This window comes from Cavia porcellus, unplaced genomic scaffold, assembly GCF_034190915.1.
Source record: "Cavia porcellus strain 051 isolate PalLab524CR breed Dunkin Hartley unplaced genomic scaffold, mCavPor4.1 scaffold_1, whole genome shotgun sequence".
Lineage (NCBI taxonomy): Eukaryota > Metazoa > Chordata > Mammalia > Rodentia > Caviidae > Cavia > Cavia porcellus.
In genome coordinates, this window is record NW_026947484.1 from 49,880,692 (window position 1) to 49,901,682 (window position 20,991).

General features: G+C 47.1%; 1 long non-coding RNA gene across 2 annotated transcripts; it reads left to right on the forward strand.

The window, feature by feature from the left end:
- Positions 1-74: 74 nt before the first annotated feature.
- On the forward strand, positions 75-20,666 carry LOC134475952 (uncharacterized). Of its 2 annotated transcripts, XR_010047294.1 has the most exons (4): positions 75-395; positions 14,551-15,839; positions 16,802-16,890; positions 18,784-20,666. It is a non-coding gene; the product is annotated as an uncharacterized LOC134475952 (long non-coding RNA). The 2 variants fall into 2 exon arrangements; XR_010047293.1 differs by lacking the exon at positions 16,802-16,890.
- Positions 20,667-20,991: the final 325 nt, after the last annotated feature.

Here is a 20,991-nt window from a genome sequence, read left to right on the forward strand (position 1 = left end):
AACCCGCCGCAAATGACAGGCCGCCGCCGCTCCCTGCCCTGCGCCGGGCCGCGCGTGCGCGGGGGGAGGAGCCGGGGGAGGTGCGGCGCGAGGGCGCGGGGCGGGGCGACTGGAGTAGGGCAGCCAATGGAAGGTATGGGCGGCTTAGGGGCGAGGCAGCACGCGGGCTAGACCCCGCCCCCTCATCTGAATCCCACTTCTCGGGCTGGTTTCTGGTCCCTGACTCCTCACTCGGGTCCCGCCCCCTAGCGCTGTCCCCGCCCCTCGCCCCGCCCCGTGTGAGGTGCGCGCTCCCCGTCTGCTTGGGTCGCGCCCTCTCTCTGGGGATGTACTTGTGGGTCCCAGCCCACGTTACTGCACCCCAAACGGGTCAGGAGACCACGGGCTGAACTCAGGTGAGGATGCGCCTCTGGAACCCCCACTCCACCGCTCCCAGCAGGTGAGCTGGGTAGCTGTCTCCCCTCTACCTGCTGCTGCCTGGGGGCGAGCAGGCAGGAACCTAAGCGCTCGGTGGGAGGCCAGGGCTATAGCTCAGGTCGGTGGTTCTGGCCCCCAGCGAACCCTAGCACGCGGTGTCCTCTCTGCCCACTTCTGCTACAGAGGTAACCCATACGGGCTGAAGCCAAGTGCAGAACAGCTGGCAGAGAGATCCATTTGGCCTTTGGTTCTGACAATAAAACTAAAAAGCGTGAAGTTCTGAGTAGCTTTTGATGTAAATCTGAAGCTTAATGGCAAAATGCAATGACAGTAATTCTCTCCTCAGAGTCTTAAGGTTTCTTCATCTGGGTTTTCTGGTTGGGCTTGGGGTGTTCAGTAGACCTTACTGCTTAGTACAACATGTTTCCTTGGCCCTAGGACTCTAAAAAAGTCACAGCAGTGTCAGCTGGGGACCATGTCAGCCAGGTGGAGCCCCCTCACTTATGCTTGGAGCTGCAAACTCCCGTTCATTCGCTGTTGGTGAATGCTGAGTTTTAAACTTTTTATATTTGTTTTTTATTTATTGTCTTTTTGAGATAGGGTCTCCCTGTACAGCTCAGGCTGACCTTGAGTCCACTTTGTAGCCCAGGCTGGCATTGCACACATGATCAGCCTGCTGCCTCAGCCTCCTGAGTGCTGGGGTGACAGATATGCCACGCCACACCCGGTTCTAAGGCTGCATTTCTGTAATAGTCTGCATCTTACCAAAAGTGCAGCGAAAAGGTCACTTGAAACAGCGCTCTCCTCTGAAAACTCAGGTGACACCTTAGGATCTTCTGCCTGAAACGCAGAAGCATTGACTGTGCTTGGACACCGCGGTGGTCATCATTTTGAATGCCCACGGTGCCCCTAAGGGACTGCAGGTGCCAAGCAAGTGAGAACCTGAACAGCAGGACCCTGGTTCCTAAACTCTGAAGGAAAGGCTGTGGGCCAGAGCCTCACTGACCCGGACACTCTGGCCCTCATCAAGTGCAGACTGAGAGTTCCTGGGGTTTGCTTTCCTAGCCCCGAATGTCGTGGTCCACTCAGTTTGGAGTTGGTTGTTGAGAGTTATTTACTTACTGTATTTTTACTACTTCTACTAAATAGCTATAAAGAAATAGAGCATGCATTTTAGGACCATGGTCGTAGTCTCTGACTGTAACTTGTTCAAATAACATTTCCTTTAAGGAGAAGCAATGGATATTTCCAAGTGTGAGCAGGGCTTGAGGCAAGAGCAGGCCTTGTCTTGGGTACGGGGCCTTGTCTTGGGTACTCATGGCAGGTTTTGGCGAGGAGGAGGAGGAAGATTGTACTTCTGCATCCCAGCTTTTGCCACCTGTCTCCCTGGGTGCCAGAATAGTGAGGGTGGACAGCGAAATTCCAGATGATGATTTTGAGAGACTCACAAGTTCTGTCCCAATTCTAGCCCTCAAGAAGGGCATCTTAATTCCCTTCCTGTTGCTTTATGTGCAGAACGTAACAGCAAGTGACCTGTAAGGATAGACAGGAAGAAGGGACTGAGTAATGAGACCGATCATAGGTGGCACCGTAGCTCCCTCCTCATTGTTGCGCTGGGAGCTCTTGGACTTGGGGAGCCAGCATGTCATGAGAGTCTCCAGCAGCCCCAAAGGGAAGACCCTGAGCTGGAACTGTAGCCTTCAGCCTATGCGGGCCAGGTTGGAGGGGACCCTTAGCCCTCAAAAGTGAAGCCCTGTGACTTCACTGTGGGCATTGCTGGTTGAAACCTGAAAAGAGATCTTAGACCAAATAACCCAGCTGAGTTACTCTCAGGTGATGCGGAGACTGTGTCATGATAATTGCTGATTGCCCAGGACTGGGTGTGGTGGCACTCGCCTGTAATACCAGGATTTGGGAGGCTGAGGCAGAAGGATTGCTATGAGGTCCAGGCTAATTCTGGGCTATTTCAAGGCTGCTCTGGGCTACATACACAAAGAGGCATTGTCTCAAAAAAAAAAAAATGATTGCTCTAAGATGATAGATTTTAGGATGATGTGTTACACAGCAAAATATAACTAATGCACTATATGCCAGTTTTCCTCTAAATCAGGAAAGAGGAAACTTTCTACTTTCTTTCCCTTCTCCTCCTCCTCCACCTCTTCTTCTTCCTCCTCCTCTTCTTCCTCCTCCTCCTCCCTCACACAGCCTCTGCACTTGGCTCGCCCTTTGGTTGGCAACACGATTTTCCTCACTGAATTTAAAATGGGTCAGATAGACTTACGTGGGTTGGCTTGGAATGTACCCACCATTCACAACCTGATTTCCACGCATTCAGAGTTCAGAACAATAGACAAGGAAAGTTCTGAAACGTGACCCACTTCTAGCCCTGCCTCCTCCGCCTGCGCTTCTGCTACCACGGGTTTGTGTGCATCTTTAGGAAGGCTTCACACTCTTTTATCCTGGAGAACATTTTTGCAAGCAGAGGAAAAGTGCGCCTGCCACCTGCCCGTCTCTGCCAGGTGACTCATGGTGTGCAGGTGGCCAGGTCCTCGAAGAGGTCTGCTCATCATGCTGAAGGACACATACATGGTGGCTAAGCTTGTCTAAGTCTGTTTCTTAGGCCAGGTTGCTCCTGGGAGAAATGACGGTGCTGTTAGCACAGCACAGCTAACATTTTCTTGATGCTGTGTGCATAGCTGGCACCATGCGGGTACCTGAGTGACATTAAGGCCATTTAACCCTGGCCATACTGCGGGGAAGGAGGGAGAGAGTAAAATGTCTTGGAAGTCTGGCTTCCCCATCCATCTCTGATGGCCTCTCACAAGCTGTTTGACCTCTGTGCTTCATTTGTTTGTCTCTTTGTTTCTTTTCTTTCTTCTTATTTTGTTTTTGAGACCCAGTCTCACTATGTAATTCAAGCTGGACTTGAACTCACTTATGTAGCCCAGCCCACTATTGAATTCTTGCCGATCCTCCTGCCTCAGCCTCCTGAGTGCTGGAATTATGGACATGCACCACCACACCTGGCTGTGCTTCTGCCTTCTTACCTCACAAATGGGGATGACAATAGTGCCTGCTTCATGTGGCTCTGCTAAAGACTAAGTAAAATGACACATGTGGCTGGGTGTGGTGGTGCATGCTTGTAATCCTAGCACTCAGGAGGCTGAGGCAGAGGGATTGCTGTGAGTTGGAGGCCAGCCTGGGCTACATGGTGAGTTCAAGGCCAGCATGAATTATAGATAAGACCTTGTCTTAAAAAACAAAACAAATTTAAAAATCCAAAGAAAGAGGGAAAAAATGCATGTGTAGCATGGAAAACTTAGCATCCTAGTTCCTGAAACATAGGAAGTGCTCAGCTATTATTTTTTAGGTAGATGTCCCAGCTATTAAGTGTCTTGGTAGGCCAGGGTCGTGCAATTGGCAAATCGAGCAGGAGCATGACTCAAAGCTCTAGCTGGTCATCATCTCTGTGCCTGGACTCCTGGAAGCATGGAGCGAGAGCCCAGGTCCAGCTGCTAGTGACATTGGTGTCTCCTGGAAAGGAATGGAAGGAAAAGTGAGAAGGCTGGTTCATGTTTGGGAAAATAAGGGAAAAGGTGTTGCTTGATGGATGGATCCGAGTGCTGTGAATCCCCACCGAGAGAGAGAGAGAGAGAGAGAGAGAGAGAGAGAGAGAGAGAGAGACAGACACAGACACAGAGACAGACAGAGACAGACACAGCACTGTTTCCTCCATGGAGTGTGTGGCTATGGGAGGGTCCCTCTGAACGTTCCTGACAAAAGGAGGTCAGCGATGTGATATCCAACTATGGTGACCAACAGTGATTCTCCCACTCTGGGTGGCTCCACTGGACAGAGCAGCCAAGGAGCAGAAGGGAAGAGCCCAGCACTGGTGAGAGTTGTGCCCTTTTCTAGGACAAGGAGGAGAGAAAGAGAGAGACTGTCCTGGGTCAGGAAACCAACCTGTATGTGCACGTATTGTTTTCCTGCCTTTGGTTCTGCTTCCTTTAGTTTTTAAAGAAAGCGTGCTGGGCAACCTGTTCCAAACCCCTCCGGGCTCTTAGGAGCTGCTTCTATCCCATATTCCTTTTCCCCAATAAATTTTCCTACTCTTAAAAAAATTTAAAGTTAGCATGCCTATAGATTGCTCTAACCTTACCTGGCTACAGTTAAGGAGAAGACAGTTTCTTTCTCTTTGGTCATTTGTAAGATATTTTCAGTGGTGAGATTAATGGGTCCTGTAAGTAACAGCCCATATTGAGTTCCTAATAGTTTATGATTATCCCAGATCTGTTTCAAACAACATTATAACATTTATGAATTAAGCCAGGACAAAGAAACAACTACAAACAAAGTGACTCTTTGGGGAACTCTTAAGAGCTGGTTCTTTAAACAATGAAGGCTATTGTATAATTGTATCAATTTACCCCTGCAGGGTTAGGATTAGTTAGATTGAAATCTGCAAAAATGCCTCCAGCTTTTCCCAGAATTCCCTTGTAGATAAAGATAGCATTAATTTTTTTCCCAGAAAAATATCTTTCTGTGGGTTCTCCAAGAATGAAATATAACAAGTTCACCTGTTGTTTAACTTCCTACCATCCCTGGAACAAAACACAACAAACCAAAACCAAAACAAAACAAACAAAAAAAAAACCAACAAAAAAATACAAAACAGCCCGACAAACCACACAAGACAAAACCAAACCCAAATTTCCTTTAATGGTTTTAGACCTTGGTGTGATTTACACTACATGGTAATGCTTTGGAATCTCCGAGTCATGTAGTGATCAGACATGAGTTACTGTAATTAATACAGCTATTTTATTCTGACCAACAAAGTTTTGCTTTCTTCTTTGTGATGAATAATCTACATTCTGCTTGCTAACAAGCTTAAAGGAGAAGTTCTGAGAATGTTAATCCCCTCGGTAGGCACATAAATACCCAGACTCTCCGGATGTAAGGTGTAGCTCCATCTCCGAGGACCCCACTGTCTTGGGAGTCCCTTCTCCTGACCCCCAGGGAAAGGACAGCTCTGTAAGTTCTGGACAGCAGCTGGAGGATAAGAGGCCCATTGTGCTTAGGATACCTGTCTGCAGAGTCCCAGCTGGTCTGCTGGCAGCTGGCAGGTCTTCCGGCACTTGAGGGTTTTCCCTTTACTGGGATGAGTTTACCTAGGCAGAGATTCTGGAACCCTAATATTGGCAGAGTCTTTGCGAAGTGGAGAGAAAATGTTACCTATTGTTGTTTTGGGGCTTGCAGTAGATGGGCCTGAGCGTACCTGGGAAAGTCTGCCAATGTCTCTTATTCTGTTGAAGTGGAAGAGGTCAGGCTGGGCATGGAGGTGCACACCTGTAATCCCTGCACTCAGAAGGTTCAAGCAGGAGGATCGCTGTGAGTTCCAGGCCAGCCTGGGCTCCATAGCCTGGGCTTCAAGGTCAGGACAAAAAAGAAAAAGAAAAAAAGCACCCAGGGCACTGCAGGTGTGAATCATAGCAGGCAAACCAAGGCATGCTAAATGCCAGCCTTTGAACTGAGTCACTGCCGTGATTGACACCTTAATTACCCCTGGGGAATAGATGTCACCGACAGAGCACCAAGAGGTCTCAAAAGCATAGGTGAGCAACCTTGACTCACCCCGTGTATGGGACGGTCTGCAGGTTCATTGATTTCCATTACAAAAAAATGAATGTTCAAGATGAAACACAGAGAAAAATACACAGTCAAAGGAACAGTGCAGACCCTCATGTAAGAGGCAGGTGACAGTTTTGCTTAATTTTTGTTCATTTGTTTTTGGTCTTTTTGAGATAGGGTCTTGCTATATAGCCACGGCTGGCCTCAAACTCTTAGAGATTCTCCTGCCTCAGCCTCCCAAGTGCTGGGATTGCAGGCATACATCATGCTTGGTGGGTACAGGTTTTTGTTTTTGGTATCTGGGATTGAACTTGATATGGCTTTACTCTAACCAATGCGCCTCCGTCTTGTTCTGTATGCACCGTCTCAATAGGTTAAGTTTCTAATCCTTGTAAAAGCTTAAGTTTTAGCTTCTTGTAACTCCCTATCCCCTTTCCGCATGTTATTGCAGGTGTGCTATTCCGAGATAATGTTTAACCGCAGGGTGGGAGTAGCGAAATGCACCAAGAGCTCCAGATATTATCAGAACTAAGTCAACTAAGTCGACAATTTTATAGCTTTGTGGTTTTTTAGCTTTAAATATCCTTCCCTTAGTCTGTTAGGTGCACAGTCTCTGGGTCGATCCAAAGGGAACTATGTAACCAGGCCTGTAATAAAGCCTTTGCTCTGAATTTTCTTAATTTCTTGCTTCCTTGGATTTTATTCCGGGGTCTGAGCTATCTCAAACTCATGAGCTTGTACTTGCCAGGCAGGCACTGTGCTGCTGAGCTATATCCCTAGCCTGGGTTACAGATTTTTTCTGGGAGTATTTATACCTTTTTGGTAGTGAAAATCTTGAATTTGTGACTCTCTTGAGAGTTCCATCTTGGTTTTGTTTGGAGGTGGGGCGGGTGACCCATCCACAGAACCATAAGGGCCTATTTTACGGGTGGAAGGTGAGCCTGGGTTTATGTCTGTTTTTTCTTTTTCTTTTTTTATAAGTGCTCTAAGATATGTTACTTAAAACATTCTTTGAGCCCTCTCAGTCTGTTCCTTTATTTTATTCATTTGCTTTTGTCCTTTTGAGACAGGATCTTGCTGTGTAATTTGGGCTGGTCTGGAGCTTGTGTAGATCCTCCTGCCTCAGCCCCCTGAGTGCGGGGATCACAGGCGTGTGGCACCAAGCCCAGTGAGTCTTGGCACAGCATTGCAGTAGAAGCCCTGGTGACCTCCCACTCCCCAGCCCTGGACATCACCGATGGATTGTCAGCTGGGTCACACATCACTTCCTAGGTCACATGCAGGCTGTGGAGACCTGCACCGATGAGTGATGTCTTTCCCTTTCTCCTGCTTCTCTCCCTCTTGTTCTTTCTTTTTCTCTCCCTCACACAGTCTTGCTATGTTGCCCAGACTGCCCTTGAACTCTCACGCTCAAGTTGTTATTGGGGTTCCTGGGGTGCTGTGGGCCCTTTCTGGAGAATCTTTCAAGATTCTTCTTGTCCTGAGTAACGAGGTGGACAGGATAAACAGACAGTTGAGCGGCTTTGCATTTATTAAAGCAGGGAATGCAGCACCCCTGCAGCAGGAGCATGGGCCAGTTACAAAGAAGTCCCATACACTGGGTGCAGAGCAGTCCCCAAGGGACAGCCCAGCACCCCCACCCCATCTTTTGTCTCCTGCACCAGGTTTCAGTCATCCTATCAAAAACTGGCTTGATCTCACAGCACAAGAACTGAAGACAGCATTTTCTGGTTGGTGCAGGGCTTGGAATGGTTCTTCTGAGTGTCCAGGACCTCTGTGATTGACAGGTTGCCCCCAGCCAGATTGCTACTCTAATCGCCTGTGTCAAAGTCATCCTCCTGCCTCAGCCTTCCAAGCACAGAGGCTACACTCACCCTCTTTTCCTGCAAAATAAAACCTAGCAGGAAAATGATCAGCCTTGAACATTGGAGATACATAGTGCTAGCCCAGTTAGCCCAGCCTTCTTACCTGCCCTTGCTTTCTGGATTGAGTCTATTCTAGAAGGCAAGCTGAGGCAAAGATAGGCTCAGGGGGCAGCGGTTTTTGACCTCTAGTTTTCAAGGCTGGTCATTTCCCAGCAAGGTCTTATTATTGGGAAATGGTATTTGCTAGTCCTTGGCTATCTGCAGATAACTTTAAAGTGTAAGGACAAAATAATACCGTTTTATTTTCTGTTGCTTTTAGTCTAGTCTTTCTGGAAACTCCCTCCAACCCCCCATTAGATGAAATCTGCAGATAACCAGGCCCTTCCATTGTGTGCCGATGGGTTAAAATCAGGGCAGGAAGTCCACTTCCTACCTCCATGTCTCCTGGGCCCTCCGGCTGGGCTTAGTCCTGTGCTGTGACCTTGAAGCTGAGTCCTATTTTAGAGGTACTTTGGACAGTTCTGCCCCAGAGTGCATTAACTGGCACTTGCTCCCATCCACGTCTGATCAAGGGTTAGACTCCCAGGCTTCCTGACCAATCCTGGGGAGGAAAAGGCCGGATAATGGACAACATCTGCTGTGCCTCTGTGGCCAGGTGTACATGTGGGTCACTATCAGTGCGGTGTGAATGCAGCTGTAGGCGGTGGTAACACCAAGAGGCCGTGTTCCCAGGAAACCATTATTTATAGAAGATGGGATGTGAGTGCTGGCTGATAGTTTTTGTTTATTTGTTTTTCTTGGCTTTTTGAGGCAAGGTTTTGCTATGCAGTTCAGGCCAGCCTCCAGTCACAGTGACCCTCCTGCCTCGCCCTCCCGAGTGCTGGGATAGCAGGCTTCTGCCACCATGCCGGTGTTTCCTTTCCAGTTTCGTCCAACCATTAAAAACTGTGGAAACCAGAGAGCACCTGTTTGGCACCAATCCCTGAAGACGCAGGCCCTGCTGACTCCTCCACCTTCACCTCCCCAAAGGCTGGGAAGGCCTTGCGCTGACCTCATTCAGGCTGAGGAGCCGCCCCCCAGCCCACTGTGCTGGCCCTGCAGCTCCCTCCTGTGAGTGCTGCCCAACTCACAGGCGTATTGGGTTCTCCACTACTCGCCTCTCCTTCTGCAATTGGATCCAGGAATCTCAACGAATTGAACAAAACCAGCCAAAAGCATCAGCCATGCTGATTCGAGAAAACAGAACTGAAGAATGAAGGAGAAACTGGCTCTGCAGAGAGAGCTAGGACTGCATAAAAGGATAGAAGGCAACCAGAAGACACCCCAGAGGAAGCAGGTTACGCAAAGACAGACAGATGGACAGACAGACAGACAAACAGACAACTCTTTGTAGCTCCCTCCCTTTATGTGTTCCAAATTGCGAGGAAACCTGCAAGACCATCTACATCGGGGTCCTGAGAGGCGGTTCCAGGCTGATGTCAGGTCTGGACATCCTACTGAAAACCTGCTAAAGTTTTCCAGAGTATTCAGGTGTGGTGGTGCACGCCTGTATACCAGCAGTCCGGATGCTGAGGCAGGAGGATCACCATGAGCTCGAGGCTAGCCTGGGCTACATAGTGAGCTCAAGATCAGCCTGAACTACATAGTGAAACCCTTCCCCAACCCCTCCCTGCCAAAATAAGTTTTCCAGAGAAGTCTGGGACTCTCAGATCTGTTCTAGGATCTTGTCATAAACAGGCCACACCTGCTTCTCCAGCCAGCTCTGCCGTGCCCTAACCTCCTAGCTCAATATTGCTGTACTGCTGGTGGCCCAAGTCTCCTACTGACCCCTCCTAAAGCACCTTGGCCAAGCCTGGTGTGATGGTGCATGCCAGTAATCCCAGCACTCGGGAGGCTGAGGCAGGAGGATCACCATGCTCCATGCATAGTGAATTTGAGGGCAGCCTGTACTACATAGGGAAATCCTGTCTCAAAAAACAAATTATAAATAAATAAATAAAGTGTCTGGGCCTTTCAAAGTGGAGATGTTTTATCTTCACCCTTCCCTGTTCCCATGGCTTCAGTGCAGACTCTGAGTTGTGGCCCCACAGAGTTGGTTGGGGCTCGGCCCATTTGGCCATACAGTTTCTGGCTTGAAGTTTGGGGTCACAGCTCCTTTATCTGCTCAACTCTAGGCTGCTCTGCTCCTGTAATGGATTAAAAGCTTGTGGTCAAGTAACACCAGTTGAATTAAATCAGCATGTGCTAAGCGTGGAGGGCCCACCTGGGGAGAGCTGCCAGCATAAAAGAAAACGTGGAAAGGAAGAGTAGGGCATTGTGGGTTCCCCTGAGTGTCGCTGGAGGAGCTTGCCATGCTGGCTTCCCTGATATGAACTCAGCTGTGATCATCAGAGGAGCTCGGGACCTTGTGGTCACTGAGGATGCCTGTAGTACTTTTTTGGGGTGCTCTGGTCCTTATTTTGAGCATCACTTCTTGGCTCCAGTGCAGAACCCTCAACCTACTGGCACAGCTCCTTCACCCTCCTGGCACAGACTTTCCAGGTTCCATCACTGACCTTTGGGACTTCCCAGCGCAGATCCGTAAATGAGTCCTTGTCATGGACTTTAGGCCTCTAGCTGGACTTGTGGGGGGCATTGTCATGGGCTCTAGGTCGTCAGCTGAACTTGTGCAGGTTATTGCCATGGGATCCAGGTCCTTGGCTGGGTTTTCTAGGTCTTTAGTGTTGTGGACAGATTTCCTGCACTGTCTTGTATTTAACTCGGTGTGACCATCATAAAATAATATAAATTCTGTGTCCTGTATGTGCTTGTTCTCCTTGTAACCCCTGGCTACTGCAGCCCCCAAGGCATCTGATCTATCTGAAGGCTAGATGACACCACTGGCTATTTGAATTTTTGTCTCATTTTGTGATTTTATCATCATTTGTTATTTGTTTTGTTTTCTCTTTTTTGGGACAGAGGCTTGCTACATAGCCCAAGCCAGTCTCAAATTCTTAGTGATCCTCCTGCCTCAGCCTCCTGAGTGCTGAGACTACTGATGTGCACCCCCACACCTGGTCCTGTCTTTAGTTTTTGAAAATAGAGCATTGGGGAGTTAGAGGAGAGGCGTTTTGTGGGAGCAGGGATGGGGCGGTGTTGGGAAGATGGGGGTGAACAAGACTGAGGGGAGGGACTTGCTGTGGACACAGAGCCCTGGCCAGAGACATGGCAGGAGTGTGCTGAGGTTCTTGCACACTGAGGTGTGACCTTGCGTGCATGGGAGGGATGCCCTAGTGTGAAACATGGCCTCTCCTCATGGTGCACCGGGTTTTAGCCCCCTTCCTGACAAGTTGGTTTTTCCCAGTTCTCTGATTTCTCATTTACACATCAAAGTCGATTTTAGAAGATTTCCGGCATAGATGTTGCCTTTGAATTTCGTGTTCTTTGTGTAAACAGCAAACACTCATTTCAGTAGCCCACCAGAATTGGGCTGGACAGGCATGGTGGCGCGTGCTTGTCATCCCAGGGCCTGGGAGGTTGAGGCAGGAGGATGGCCCTGAGGTCAAGGCCACTTGGATCACATAGTGAGACTTTGTCTCAACAAACGAAACAACACTCTGAATTACAGTAAAAAACTATTTTATTATGTAGAGGGCTTGACTTGATTTTTCCCCCTTGTGTTTTATGTTTGTTTGTTTGTTTTTGTTTCACTTGTTGGTGAGACAGGTCTCACTACATATTTCACCCTGGTTTGATCCCCCTGCTTTTGCCTCGCTAGTGGTGGGATGACAGATGTGCACACCGTGCCTGACCTCCTTTCCTTTTGCACATGTGCCCTGGTGTGTGTGCAGCGTGAGATGGGCTTGTGCATGTGAGGAAGAAGGTACCAGTATCTTGCTCAATCAAATGTGGTCAGGCAGATGTGCCCTGGGGACCAGAAGCGCCCTCACAAAGTGAAGTGTTTGGGCTTGTTTTGTTTTTGAAATAGGGTCTTGATACATATTCCAGGCTGAGCTCAAACAGCCTCCAGAGTGCTGGAATTACAGGCAGGGGCCACAATGCCAAGCCCCAGTGAGGGTGATTTGTAAGGCCCAGGGTTCCTGCTCTCAGTCCAAGAGGCTGGAGGAGGGTGGGCCACGATCCATGGGCAGGATCGGCTGTGGGAGAGAGCGGTACCCTGTGGGAGGCAGGCAGCGCCATGTGCTCTCACGGCGGAAGGACAGGCTGATGGAGGGGCATCCAGAGCTGTGAGCTGCATCCCAGCTCCTCTCCCCACCACTCTTCTGCTTCAGGTCCTGCCTCAGCTTAGCTGTCTGACACCAGCAACCATAGCTTCTCCCATCGCATCCCAGCCCTTTGCCAGGTGCAGCAGTCCTGTTCCAGGCAGGGAGTGGGGTCCTCAGAGCCAGCAGGCCTGCATTTCTCCAACTTGCAGCTATCACTGTCACTTTATTTTTATTGTTGTTTTTTGAGACAGGGTCTCACCATGCGTGCCAGGCTGGCTTCAAACTCTGGGTGACCCTCCTGCCTTAGCCTCCTGAATGTAGGGATCACAGGTGTGCACCACCGTGCTGCTTTAGGGGCGCTCATTCTTGGGATATGTGACAAGTCAGTCACCTGCCTGCTGTGTTCTGACCTCCACTGTAACCTCGGATCTAGCAGATGGCTTGGAGGCCAGAAGCTAAGTAGCAACACGGCCTGGAAGGGCGGTAGCAAAATTAGCAAAAGCACACTGTGGTTTGCAAATGGTTTCCAGGGCACAGTTTAACCAGGCGCACTTTCAGATCTCTGAAATAGTTACTTCTAGCAGAAGAGATGGTAAACACGGTTGCAGAGAGGTTTGGTAATGTTTTATCAGTCAGAACTAGGGACAGAAGGGTCATGGGGGCAGGCGTGATGGCACACACCTGTGATCCCAGCATTTGGGAGTCTGAGGCAGAAGGGTTGCAGCAAGTTTGAGGCCAGCCTTGGCTGTGCAGTGAGACCTTGTCTCAAAAACAAAAATATTAAGAAGAAGGGCCACGGCACAGTGTGAACTGCGATATTCCACATGCTGGGACCCTTCTGGATCTAAACCGAGTCATTACTAAAATGACCTATTTGTGTCCTCAAAGTGTTTTTAGCAATCACTGTGTCACCACAACAAAGATGACTCATTTTTAACAGTACATGAGGAACGTTCCGAACTGAATGATAAATGTTCTGGGTTGATCTGACCAACTTAACCCAGATGTTCCTCATTTTTCAGTGGACTGAGTCAACAGGCAATATTTATAGTTGGCAAGAGAAGAGATTTGCAAACCAGCCCTGGGGGTGCAAGCCTGTAATCCAAGCACTTGGGAGGCTGAGGCAGGAGAATTACCCTGAGTTTGAAACCAGCCTATGCTAAATAGTGAGTTTAAGGCCAGACTGATTACATAGAAATACCTTGTTTCAAAAATTAAAAAACTTAAAAAATAGTTTTTTAAGAGAGAGAGAGAGAGAGAGAGAGAGAGAGAGAGATCTGTAAATGTTTTGCATATATTCAGTGGGAAGCCACAATAGAACTTCTAACTGAAACTTTATAAAGCTTCCAGGCGATGGGTGGAAGTGGTATGGGAGGGGTGGATCAGATGGGTGGTAGGTGATTTTCATTTCTCCTTTTAGCCCCCTCTATACAGTCTGGACTTTTAAACACATCCAATCATTACTGCATACATTTAAAGAAGTAGACATAGAGCCTGGTGCATATACCTATGATCCTAGCACTTGGGAGGCTGAGGCAGGAAGATCCCTCCCTACATGTTTGAGGCCAGCCTGGGCTATATAGTAAGACTCTGTCTCACAACCAACCAACCAAACAAACAAACAAACAAATAGAAAAAAGATGTGACATGAAATTAAAAAAAAATCCTACCAATAAATATTGCTCAGTCTTTTGTAACAATATGTAGTCAATAGAAAAAAAATGAGGTGCATTTATACAAATTTTAAGAAAAGCAAGTTGCAGGATGATATGGTTAGCACTGGGTGCTAACCCAGAGGCTGAGGCAGGAGGATCACTGAGAGATCATGGTCACCCTTGCCTACATAGCAGGAGACTGTCTCAAAACAAAACAGAATGATATGGTTAGGTTAATACTGTTTATTTCAAACAACATGTAATGTTGTGTGTGTGTGTGTCAGAGGTTGCAGGCCAGACTAGAAACACACACCAGGCAGGGTTGAGAGGTGAAGACAGTAAGGCTTTATTTACTTTGTAAACCATTGCATTATTTTCTAAATGGGCCCACTCGGAATGTGAATGTCCCTGGAGCACCCGCAGACCTCCTGCTGACGCCCTGCAGAAGGCAGTCTGAGAGCTTCCTATTCTCTTGCTTGCCTGAGTGTGTATGTTTGCTTGCAAGCATGAGCGTGATTGCATCGTGCGTGACAGTGCAGCGTGGGAGAGGAAGGAGGCTCCCTGGTTCTCTGTGGCTCGCTATTGTTGCAAAAGGGAAGCACACGAGCTTAGTCATCCGCTCTGTGCCCCATGTCAGTCAGCGCAGAGTGACAGAAAGCCTGATTCATGTGCTTTGTGCATTGTCAATTTCCTTTTCCAGCTTGGGGGCATGTGGGGTGTAAACGCCCAAATCCAGCTTTGCTGATGGTGACACGGTGTCTCTTGTACCCTTCACAGGCCTGACCCTTGTTGGAGCCCTGCTTACTGACTCCGAAGCTCAGCATCTTTGGCTTATAATTATCCTGCAGGGTTATTATCAACACCACATGAGACCGACGGGAAAGCTTTTGAATACTACAAGCTCTGTACAGTGAACAGAAAGGATTATTGTTCTGTTTCTCCCAGGAACAAGATACTTGCAGCCTGCAGACTACAGGCTTGGAAACAGAGCTTTTCCGTCCTGCTTCCCCTTCCCGCCCCTGGCAAACTGTGCCCTCTCTTTCTCTCCCCCACAAAGCTTTTCCTGGCAGTACCACTTCTATTGTTTAGTTTTTGCAGTATTGTGCAAGGATTCACAGGCAAGTCGAGGAACTTGGATGGAAATTAGTTCCTTTTTCTACCTCCTGTAGCAAGATCAAGTCATCCATACCCTTTTCTACTTTTTCTGTTTGGCTCCTGCTAGCATAGGACCTGCTGGCATTTATGAAATGGTTTTCCAACTGTCAGTGGTGTTCAACCTGCTATGACACTTGGCTTATGGCCCTGAGGTGCTGTTCCCACCCGTGGGATCTGGGGGATCCTCATACTCTGAGCAGCACAGAAGGGCTAAGTGTCTGTCGTAGTCAGAGATTGCAAAAAGAACAACTGCATACAGGACACAGAATTTATATTATTTTATGATGTTCACCCAGAGTTAAATACAAGAAAGTGCGGGAAATCTGTCCACAGCACTAAAGACCTAGAAAATCCAGCCAAGGACCACATCCCACAGCAGTGTCCTGTATGAGTCCAGCTAAAGACCTAGAGTCCCTGACAATACCCCACCACCACCATCACGAGTCTAACTGGAGGCCTAGAGTCCACGACAAGGACTCATGCAAGTCTGTTTTAAGGATCGCTGCTGGAAAGATCCAAAGTCAGGTCAGCGGTAGAATCTAGAAAATCTACCACAATGTCCATCACTGGTGTCAGTGTGGAAGCTGTTGACTAGTGGAACATGCCGGCCGTCAAGATAAAATTAGGCCTCTCTGGAGCCATCACTTCCCAAACATCTCAGGTCTTATTTCTGTGGCAGACAGAAACGATCCAGAAAGAATGCAGGGAGGAACAAACGTGTGCAGGATATGCTTCAGGGAGAGGAGCTTCAAGGTGCCATGCTGCTGCTTTCGGTGGACAGATGAGATCTGGCGTAGGCTGTGGCCATTGGTGACAGAATGTGGTACTCTCCAGCCACTCGTGCTGCACAAGGTGTTCCTGTGTAAGAAGCCCCAGCCCGGCTGTTAAGGAGCTTTGAAACATTAAAAAAGGTCAGGCATGGTGGTGCACCCTGTCATCCCAGCATTTGGGAGGCTGAGGCAGGAGGATCATTGGGATTTCGAGATCAGCCTAGGCTACAAAGTGAGCTCAAGGCCAGCCTGAACTGAATAGCAAAACCCTGTCTCAGAAAGACAAAAGTAAATAAATAAATAAACAAACGCTAAATGAAACTGGATGTCTAATCACAGACACATTTGATAGCACTGGCCTAGGCTTGTTACAACATAATTACTTTGCATTTTGGGTATTAAGCAGTATCTGGGACTGGTCTGGGCAGACTATTACAGTTTTTAATCTTATTTTGTTACCAATTATTATTTTTTACCATGTATGAGGTTGCTATTTGGCAACATGCTTGGTTTTAAAGAAATTTTCCTTGGGAGAGGGAAGTATTCTTTCTTTTGATTTTACTTCTTTGGAGCCTAAATGCTAGACATAGCTATTATGTCACCTTCAAATCATTTTGAATGGGTTTTTTTTTTGAGCCCATAAAAAAATGACGTTTTAAAGTTGTCTCCTTGCTCTTTTACTGAGTCCTTTATCATTTCCGGGACAGGCTGGAGATTTTAAAATGCAGTGTTTCATTTGCATTTATTTCTATCCTTTGCCAAAAGGATTTCCTAATCCTGCTGGTACCAGCCAGGGAAATGTTCCAAAACACTGGTCAGTGTGTGTGCACCGAGAACTGATCTCCTTCTCCGTTATCACTGCCTGGCTTCCGTCAGACCTGCTTTGGTGTGGTTTGGAGCTGACGGCTCGATCTGTGCTGGCTGCAGAGAGCTCCTATAGAGGCAGTTTTTAGTCCCCAACAGATTGTGTTCTTTGTATGGTTCTTTTTTTATGTTGTGTGTTGCTTTTGGTACCAGCCCGACTCTTTGCCCAGGATATAATGGTTCTGCTGAGGTTTTGTTTATTTTTAAATTTTTTAAATCTCTTTTTTGTTTTGAGACAGGGTCTTGCTCTTGAGCTCATTATGCAGCCCAGGCTGATCTTGAACTCAGCAATCTTCCTGCCTCAGCCTCCTGAGTGCTAGGATTACAGGTGTGTACCAATATTCCTGGCAGTTTTATTGTTTATGGTTGAACATATTTCCATTAAGAGTTTTTGGAAAACTTATCAAATGCAACACTTTTCCTCATATTCATTTGAAATTATAAAATGATACAAAAAATAGAAAAAAAAGTCAGAAAATACAATGTCCAAAAGCCAAGGGAATGCAGGCCTATAATCCCAGCACTCAGGAGGCTGAGGCAGGAGGATTGTTGTGAGTTTGAGACCAGCCTGTACTACAAAATGTGTTCAAAGGCAGCCTGAACTCCATAGTGAGACCCTGACTCAAAAATATTTTTTTTAAAAAAACCAAGGGAGATTGATATTACCATGTTAGTTCTGTAGAGGCCTAATAGGGTGTGAGCCAGGGATCCATCCACTCTCTGTTTTTAGGTTGCTCTTTTTCAAATACTTTGGCTGGAGAGAAGATGCTGGGATTGAACCCAAGCCCTCAGGGATTTTAGGCAAATGTTCTACTATTGAGATACATTCCCAGCCCTTTCTGTTTCTTCTCATGAGACAGGGTCTTGCTAAATTGCCTAGTCTGGCATTGAACTCATGATCCTTCCTAATTCAGCCTCCAAAGTACCTGGGATTACACTGTGCCCAGCATGAGGAAGTTTTTTTTCTATTATCTTTCTTCCTTCCTTTTTCCCTGTGTTGGTCATTTTTTATTCGTTGTTGAGACAAAATACCTGATGCCCAAAGTTAGGGAAGGAAAGGTTTATTTCTTACAGGTTGGAAGTTTCAGTCCATACTCAATTGGCTCAGAGGCAGCGTGGCATGGCAGGGCCGCCATTCACAGCTGCTGCAAACAGCAAGGCACAAACCAGCAAAAGAGAGACAGACCTTCTTCCTGTCGGTACATCATATCCTGGCTCTACCTTTAGGTGGGTGTAGCACTCACATCACCAATCTCGGTACTAGAGAACAAATCAATCACAAATGCTAGATTTGGTCGAGTCCATAATTGCATGAGGCTTGAGGGCCACTGACATAAACCATGACATTCCACCCATGGCCCCCAAAACTCATGCACATCCTTTATACGAAAGACATTTAGTCCATCTCCAAGAGTTGCCAAAGTCCTAACGGTTTCAGCATTGCTGAAAAGTCCAAGTCCCAAGTCTCCTCCAAGATCTATGGCAAACTCTTAACTGTAACCCCCTGTACAAATGAAACAAGGTTAAACATTTCCAAAATGCAAAGGCACAAGATAAACATTATCATTCCAAAAGTTACAAACAGGGAATACAAAGCATTGGAAACAAAGCAAGTCCAGCATCCAGCAGGGGGAACATTAAGTCCTAGAATTCCAAGCTCAGGTTTGAAGCTATTTGGTTGCAAGCTACAAAAGGTTTGGGTCATTCCACCCTCACAGCGCTGGGGATTTTAACTTCTGCAGCATCTCTCTTAAGCCCCCTCTGCTCGATTTTTGCAGCTTTCCTTGGATGGTCTACATTTCTGGCTTTTCCTCTGGGGGTCTCCACTGCACCTTTGGCTTCACCCTTACATCTTTACACATTGCCCCCTCAGGAGCACGCTGCTTGGCCTCCCAGGCCTTTTGCAATTGAGGTGGAAGCCATCTTACCCTCAGAATTTGTGCATTTTCCTTGCACCTAAAATCAGTGCCACTTAGATGCCACCAAGGTCTGCTGGCAGCTGAAGCAGTAGCCAGGCTTTTCTCTTGGCCTGTGGGGGTTGAGTGTCTGGATCACTGGGCTCTCTGAACCTGACTGTGAGGAAAAGGCTTCTCTATGCTGCTACCATTCTGGAATCTGGTGTGCTTGCTGCCATTTTGGAACCTTTTGTGGCCTCTGTCACCATTCTGGAATGTGGCACTCTGTAGCTTTTTCCTCTGAGCAAAGTCTTTCACTTTTTTAGGTTTGAGGCTGCAAAAGGCGAAGACCCACCGCTTCACATGCTCGTAGGCGGGGCTTTTCAGAGGTGGCTGGATCTAGAGTGTGTGACGCTGGGATGGATTCATAATGCTGTGCTACGTCAAGGCTGCTAAGATTAAGTAGCCTGGGTAAGATATAAGGGATAGAAAGCCCTGTGGTAGTCCCTCGTGGGTTTGCTACCTTCTGCCCACCATGGACTGTTTCTCCTCTGTGATGCTGCCCTGCCTTGGAGCCAGCCTATTTAGACTAAAACCTCTACAAACTGTGAGCTAAATAAACCTTTCCTCCTTTGGGCACTGGGTATTTTGTCTCAGGAATGAAAGTAAAAGTAACTAAGACAGGCTTCGTGACTTTAGAGTTAGCAAAGATTTCTTAGACAATTCAAAAAGCATGAGCAATAAAAGAAAAACAGATAAACTGGACTTCACCAAAATTACAGACTTTCATGTTTTAAGGGTTGTTATCAACTGAGTAAAAAGGCAGACTGGAGAGTGGGATAAAAATATTTGCAAATCACATCTCTGCTGAGGGATTTATTTCAGAATATATAAAGAACTCCTACAATTCAACAACAGAAATAACCCAATTAAAATGTGAGCAAAGGACTGGAATAGCTATTTCTCCCAAGAAAATGTGGGATGTGCAAATTCCCAATAATCACACAAAAAGAGCTCAACAAAATGCAGATCAGGAAATGCAGATCAAAACCACTAAGAGGTAGCATTTCGCAGACATTAGGAACCCGCTCTAAAAAAACCATATACATGCAAGTGTTGGCAAAGACATCAAGAAGTAGGAACACTTGTGGGCTGCTGATGAAGCTGCGGAATGCTGTAGCTGTTGTGGAACATAGTTTGGCAATTTCTTAAAAGATGAAATATAAAATTACCATAAGACCCAGCTGTTACCAGTTTAGATTAGCAAAGTGAAACCAAAGACTTGAACGGATACTTATATATCTCTGTTCATAGAGCATTATTTACAGTAGCCCAAAGGAGGAAATGACCTAGTGTTCTTCAGTGGATGGATGGATAAATAGGAGCTAGGATGTATATTCTGTGGAACAGTGGCCCCCCAAAGAAGGAAAATCCTAACACCTGCTACAGCATAGATCAACTTCCAGACCTATGCTAAGTGAAGCAAGTCAATCGCAGACACAAATACCACATGGTTTTAAAGTGGACCCTGGGCTTATCTACTTAATTTGTTCATAAGGACTTGTTGTAACTCAAGTTGGTTGTAAGTTAAGACAATTTTTCCCATGAGAAATAATGGAAATGCTCACAATCTATTCTGAACCACCCAACACACCCCGTAACTAACATTTTCATAATAAAAAAGGATGGTTTAATGTGCATAATTGACCAGAAACCGGTACTTTTTCTAGTGTATTCACCCAAAAAGTTATAAAATGTGCCTGTTTCACCAGAACCAACAGTGTCATGTTGTGGGCACCATTTGAGCAGACACCCGTGGAAGGTGGTTACTGTGTGGCAGGAGGTTCCCTTCTGTTGAATTGGAACTTGCAGAGCAATCCCACTCACAGCCCCCTCTCCACACCTGTCACCTCTTGTTTTGGTCCAGATGAGATTGGCAAATGCGTCCTGGGAACAGAGTTGAGGCCATCTCATTCTCCCAGGATTCATGAGGCTCTGTCTTCTCTCAAAGCTGAGTTATCAATTGCTTTGTCTGGCTTCTGTTCCTACACTCTCCCCCCATCCCGCAGTTTCTAAAGATCAACCCCACCCCAGTCACGTGTACAAAGCTAGCCTCTCCCCTTCGTTCCAATGCCCGGCACTTTGGATGTGAGTTCAGCTGGGTCAGTGTATGTCTGAAATCCTGGAAATAAATCCTCCTCTTCCCTCACTGGTCTCTCGGATCTCTTGGATTTGAAAGCACCATTAGAATATCAGGAATCTGGCTCTCTGGTTTTTTTCTCTTTGTGGAGTCTACACCCTGCTAGGACCTGCTTCGGGGTTACTAGGCCTCAGTGTTTTCAGAACTAAAAACTGATGCAAAGCCGGGTGTTGTGCACGCCTGTAATCTCAGCACCCAAGAAGGCTGAGGCAAGGGGATTGCTGTGAGTTCCAGGCCAGCTTGAACGCACAGTAAGGCTCTATCTCTTAAAAAAAAAAAAAAAAAAGAGAGAGAGAAAAAAGAAAACCCAAAACAAAATTGGCCTGAGGTTGTC